The sequence below is a fragment of the Xenopus laevis genome, chromosome 7L (genome assembly GCF_017654675.1).
Source record: "Xenopus laevis strain J_2021 chromosome 7L, Xenopus_laevis_v10.1, whole genome shotgun sequence".
Classification (NCBI taxonomy): domain Eukaryota; kingdom Metazoa; phylum Chordata; class Amphibia; order Anura; family Pipidae; genus Xenopus; species Xenopus laevis.
The window spans coordinates 13,467,621-13,474,542 of NC_054383.1; positions in this window are offsets into that span (position 1 = coordinate 13,467,621).

Here is a 6,922-nt window from a genome sequence, read left to right on the forward strand (position 1 = left end):
AAAGCTAAATAACTCAAAAACTACAAATAATAAAAAATGAAAACCGGTTGCAAATTGTATCACTCTCTACATCATACTGAGAACTAATTTAAAAGGTGAACCACCCCTTTAATAAATAACTGGCAGATGAATCTTTGATAACAGTAGTCCTATTTGAAGATCTTATCTATGTGGATTCACATGGTGGGAAAACAATCCTTTGTAGGACATTATACTTGAAAGGGTTAGTGCACTTTAATGGCTACATGTTCAACTGGGAAGGAGACTCCCACTAAATACTGTCTCCTTATTCCACAGTAGAACTTATATATAATCAAGTAGATAAAAGTCTTAGTTTCCTGGGCTGCACTATTTAATCCAACTAACAGGAAAGACAACTGATTTTTATTAAAACAATCGCCATAATGTATTTTCATGATAAGCGTTTTGGGTTTTCTATAATGTCTTCCTAATCCCTGAAACTATAGGACAGTGGTTGTTGTGACCACGTTTTTACATGTCTCTCACTATGTTATGACCAAAGAGGAGGTACAAACTCATATTTGACCACAGTGGAGGCCCTGAACCCCTCAAGCCCTCTGTTCTGCCTAAATCTGCCGGAACAGTATGTGCCCTATTCAGTCTCCTGATTTACTTTGGCTTTTAATTCACACATTTTGTAACATCTCATAATGTTTGAATAGGAAGCTTATATTACCACTTGTAATTATAACTGGAATCCGATCTCCTGGTTGAGTAAATGGCATGTGGAATTCAGAAGTGGTTGACAAATAATCTCTCATTATAAACAAGTCTGCAGGTAATGCAAAACAGAAGGGTTTGTGGGTTTCTAAGAAATGTGGGATACAGTTCCACAACCAGGGCCACCATCAGAAATGCACCTAAAGGATCTGAGGTCCCCAGACAAATGTGACCAGGGAATATGGGGCCCAGATATTGCCTTAGCTGCCTGGGAGAGGAAGATCTCTAAAGTTCACCTCCTACAAAAGAAGAAACAGAACATTGCTATTTCCTTACATTGCCTAAAATTCCCTGGGCTCCCATAGCAATCCAAACTACCCACCCTTTGATGGGGGTCCTGCCCACAACCCAAGCAGTGATCTTAAAATGTTGTGGCCAGTAGTCACCCTTGGATTATGTGACCTTAATATCCCACTGAAAATATTAGGGTCTGGTCAAGAACAAGACAAACTGAAGACTGAAGCTCATGGCACTGCACTACACAACTTAAAAACAAACTCATATTCTGGGTGTTGCACTGGATAACCCCAAAACACCCAAGATTCCAGGTACAGCACCAAAAAACCTAAAGATAACTTAATTAAATAGGGTTTCCTGTGCCCCTTTGTTTGTTCAGCAACTTTGTGCAACTATTCTACGACCTCAAACTCACTTGAATTTTTCTTCCCCAAAGTTGGCTTTGATGCTCATCTGTAGATTTCTATGAATGCCTGGAATGGAAAATATTTTGGCATTACAGGAATACTGAAATGCTAAACTGAAACAGCCCCCAAAGACCCAACAGAATGCAATAGTTTATAGCAGCTTACCGCAGCCCCTTGGACCTTTCTGATTGGAAGTCCGGGCCTGTAGCTTGGTGTGCATGCACATATTTATCTTAGACAACCAAATGACAACCTGGAATCTGCCCTGCAAACCTGAAATGATGGGCAGCCATTGCAGAACCCAAAAATACTCACTCACACCTTAAAGATAACCTGAATTCCTAGGCTCTGCATGCCACAACCTGAAGATTATCTAAACATCTAAAGCTCATGGTGCTGCACACCTGAAGGTCTGGGAGTTGGACTACGCAACCTGAGGGTCTTTATAGGAAATCCATCTGATCCTCTTGGTGATGCTCTGCCACAGATAGAGACAACCAGAAGTCAAACTGAACCCAGGGGCTGCTCTGTGTAACCTGAAGATAACTTGAAGCTCTGAGATTTGCTCTGAAAATTCTCAAATGTTGGGCACTTCCCTGCACGACTTGAAGCCAACCTAATACCTGGGGGTTTCAGGTGGGTCCTGATCAGAGGACTGGCCTGTGCTGCTTTATATAGTAACATTATAAAAAGAAGTCAGTTTAACTTGCCATGCCACATTAGTTCCCCTTGAAATCTGCAGGTGAACACTTGAGATGAATTACAATCCACTTATTTGTACCTGGTGCCCCAGCCAAACTAAATAGGTATGTGCATAATGCAATAGCACAAAGCAATCCTTGTCCTGTACACAAAGACTCTAGGGAAACTCCACAGAATTTCTAATGCTGAAAAACTTGGGCAATCAAAGCTTGTGTAAATAATCATTATGTTTATACCAGCTCCCATGGACAATACCACAACCAGCCTATTGTTCTTGAAGCTAAAGGTCTCCATTCTGTCTCTGCTTGTCTATCTGACTTATTCTATCCCCTAAATCCCAAACCCTAACTCCTTTCCTTGAACCCTACATTCCAACACCTGTTCTACTAGGGTTACTGTGAACCTCACATCTAGAAAGAGTATCTTAGACCACTGATCCTCAAAGAATAAGGCCAATCTGTCTCATAGGGCTTACTTGCCAATATGGCCGAGGCTCCAGTTGCCTCCATGTCAGTACCTTCTGCTACCAGGGATGATCTTGCTATGAGGCAAGTTGGGAAGCATGTCTCAGATGTCTGAACCCTGCAGGTTACAGGGGGCACAAAAAAAAACTCTCCTGGATACATTAAAAGACGAAAATATTTTTTTAAAACAGGATGTTGTCTCTTCTAGTGCAGAGAGTGCAACTCTTTACACCTGTGATGCACCCCCCTCAGATAAATTATAAGGAGGTGTTGGCATTGGATAGGCCATCTCAGGGCAGTACTGAGCAAAGAATTGGCCATGAATTGACACTTTTACTTCCCTGCCAGAAATTGATTTACAATTATTCTGGTTAACAGAAACATGGTGATACCTTGCAGTTCTGCTACAATAAATAACATCCTTTCTGTTATCCTGGCAACCCGCCCTGCACTTAATCCAAAAGTATCTATCAAGGGCATGTAAAGGCAAAAAAATAAAATCCCATTTTTACTTTCTTTAATGAAAAAGAAACCTATCTCTAATATCCTTTAATTAAAAAATATGTATAGTTTTTATAAGAAACCTGACTGTATGCAGTGAAATTCTCCCTTCATTTACTGCTGTGGATAGGAATTGTCAGACGGTCCCTAACTGCTCTGCAGGGAAACAATCATACTTATGAACAGCAGGGGGAGCCCCCGCCTTACTTCCCAGCCATCCAGAACTCAAGCAGCTTTGTTTATGACGATCCCTAAGCAGCCCAGACCACACTGAGCATGTGCACAGTCTTAGTCTTGCAAAGATGTTTAACAAAGTTACAAGATGGTGACCCCCTGTGGCCAACTTTGAAAACATAAATAATTTGTTTGATTAGGCTTGTGGTGCAGTAAGTTAATGTTTATATTTAGTATACAAAATATAGCATTTCTAGCCTTATTCTATTTTAGACTTTACACGCCCTTTAATGTCTTTTTCCTATACCTCAGCCTCCTTGAGTTGCTAGATTCCAAGGGTTCGGGTTACTAAACTCAGTAAAGGTTTTTTCCCTTAAAGGTTAAGTAAACCTTAAAGGAGAAGGAAAGTTCCAAGACAGTTTATTGCCAACAGATTAGCCACAAAAGTGTGAGCTAAAACGCTATACTTATTCTGCAGAATGCTTTACCATACCTGAGTAAACAGCTCTAGATGCTGTCTCTGTTTGTTTAGGATAGAAGCTGCCATATAAGCTTGGTGTGACATCACTTCCTGCCTGAGTCTCTCCCTGCTCACTTACAGCTCTGAGCTCAGATTACAGCAGGGATGGGAGGAGGGAGGGGGAGAGGAGCAAACTGAGCATGCTCAAGGCCGTGCCCTGGAGGTTTAAGCTGAAAACAGGAAGTCTGATACAGAAGCCCATGAGTACACAATAGAAGGAAAGAAATGCTTCTTTGGACAGAGGACTCAGAGCAGCATTACTTTGAGGGTTTACTGGTGTATTTATATAGACCTTTCTGATAAAGCTTACTTAATTTTAGCCTTTCCTTCTCCTTTAAAAATAAGTGAAAGTAAAATTGATGAGGGCGCTATTATAAGAACTTTTGCAATGTACATTCATTATTTATTTGTTTTTTAATACCAAGATATTAAGGGATACATGTACTGTTAATATCAATGAATTTTGTTACAACAGCACCACCTGCTGGTCATTTTCTGACCAGTCTGACCACCAAGTTGTCAAGGAAGTTGTCAGGAGAAAGAAAGAGGCTGCGCTGATTTCTAATTTTTTCCTAACCAGAAGAACATCAGAGCAGCCTCTTTCTCCTGGTGATAAAAGCCGTCAAGCTTCTGGAGTCTGCAGTTAATGGACCCTGCATGGTGCCAACAGACGGCCCTATCTAAATGATATATGACCTAATATTGCCAAGATATCAATAAGCCAGGTTAGAATTTCCCTTCAGATCAAAGATAGAATCTGCGCATTGATTTGGTTCTCATCCGCATAGTATGGCCTGCTTGGCTCCAGTTATGGTCACAGAGGAGGAGGGTGGATGTTTATGACCAGTCCCCAGGGAGGAAGAAGAACCTTTGTAAAAAGGAGAATGTATCTATACACCCCTACGCAACATCAAGTAAATGTGGGGGCAGGACAAATAGGTCTTTGGCTTCCAGCCATTAGGGGGTCATATACACAAGTAAGAGGGATAAATAATAATGTGATATGATAATTCGAAATATGCAGTGTAAATACTTCTAGTTGGTTTTAGGCCAACTTGTGACATTCCAACTGCAACTGAAGTGGTTCTATAAAGGCCACTAGACGGCAGTGTTTGACTTTACACTTTGCTGAAGTTCTGAGCGGAAACTCCAATCTTTCTCAGTTATCTAGAGATAAAGTCATAGCACAAGGGAATTAGTACACAGATTTAAACATATACAAGAATGTGCTTTGCTTATTAAAGGCCAGGAATTGTTGGCATTGTTTAAGATCTTGCTAATAAGAGCTTGCAATCTAAGGCGACCAGGGGCGTAACTACCGAGGAAGCAGACCCTGCAGCTGCAGGGGGGCCCAGGAGGTTTAGGGGCTCCATGAGGCCCTATTTAATGAGCATTTTCAATATATATTGGTAAAACAGGACAACCTCTGGATATTTTGGGGGCCCTAAAATAAATTTGCTGTGGGGCCCAGTAACATCTAGTTATGCCACTGAAAGCGACGACAGCATTTGATGCAAACAAAGCAGCATTATAACAATTGGTCTCCCATGAATGGAGACTTCTCATACCCTTAAAGAAGAGAGAAAAGGCAATTTAAAGGAAATGTAAACCCTTCGAAATGAATGAATGTAAAATTGCTCAGAGAGCTCCTTAAATTTTGCAATGGGTGAGTTCTATGATGTTCCTTTACTCAGAAAATAAAAATGAATGAGCAGTTTCAACATAAAAGGACAGACAGACGGACACTGCTTTTTAAAACAATTACATTTACACATGACTTTAAAACTACTATAAATTTGTAATGAATGTATATTGAAAAATTTAACTGTATTTTCTTTCATTATTCAAAATTTGGGTGGAGTTCCCCTGTAGCTCAGAGAAAAAGGAATTGCAGGCATTTGGACATCCAATATCACCGGTGCCAAAGTCTTATCAGGCAAACTCAGCAAGCAAGATAAACAGGGGCCTTGCCAATTTCCCATGAGAAAGTCTGGCTGGGGACTGGGGGGGGGAGGCCCAGCGCTGCATATCTGATATGTGCCAGAAAATGTGTTAATGGCTTTGGAATATTCTGATGTAAATGTATGGACATCTGATTGCACCTATGGGAATGATACATGAAAGATGAAACACGAGTCATAAAAAGTAGAAATAAAATTACAATTGTAGTCTCATAGAGTAATCATTTTTTGGCTGCGGAGGTCAGTGACCCCCATTTTGAAGGGAATAAAAAGGCAAAAAAATAAAATCCCATTTTTACTCTCTTTAATGAAAAAGAAATCTATCTCCAATATACTTTGATTAAAAAATGTGAACCGTTTTATAAGAAACCTGACTGTATGCAGTGAAATTCTCCCTTTGTTTTACTTGCTCTGACAGCTGCCGATAGGAAACTTCAGACGGTCACTAACTGCTCTGCAGGGAAACGATCATACTTTCAAATGGCTCTCCCTCCACCTTATGTCTCAGAACTCAAGCGGCTTTGTTTGTTTCCCTGTAGAGCAGCCGGCGACTGTGTAGAGATTTGTATCTGTAGTGCAGTCTGTATATTCTGATAATTAATCAGTCTTGCTGTATCTGCTTCTATGGCAGATATTACTTGACTTGTGCTGTTTTGATAATTTATGACGATCCCTAAGCTTAACCTCCCAACAGAAGCCCAGACCACACTGAGCATGTGCATGATCTTGGTCTTGCAGAGATGTATAATAAAGTTACAAGATGACAGCCCCCTGCGGCCAGCTTTGAAAACATAAATCATTTGTTTAATTGGGCTTCTGGTACAGTAAGCTCATGTTTATGTTTAGTATACAAAATACAACATTCTAGCATTATTGTATTTCAGACTTTAGTTCCCCTTTAAAGCTGGAAAGCAGCATAAGAGGGAGGCAAATAAACTCTAATAAATGAAAAACGATGACCAACTGAAGAGTTGCTAAGAAAAGGTCATGCTATATTATATTAAAAGTCAACATAAAAGTGAACTACCAAAGACATTTTTGTTTTTTTTGCATCCAACCAGCTCTGGGAAGGAAAAGCCACTAATAATCTTTGCCAAAAAAAAAATTGGCAGGTATCAGGTCAAAATCTTTGTAAAGTTGCCAAAAGGTTTTCGTGCTCCCCTTGTGGGGGACACATTCCCCACCATATCTCCAATAAAGGTGTATATCTCCAAC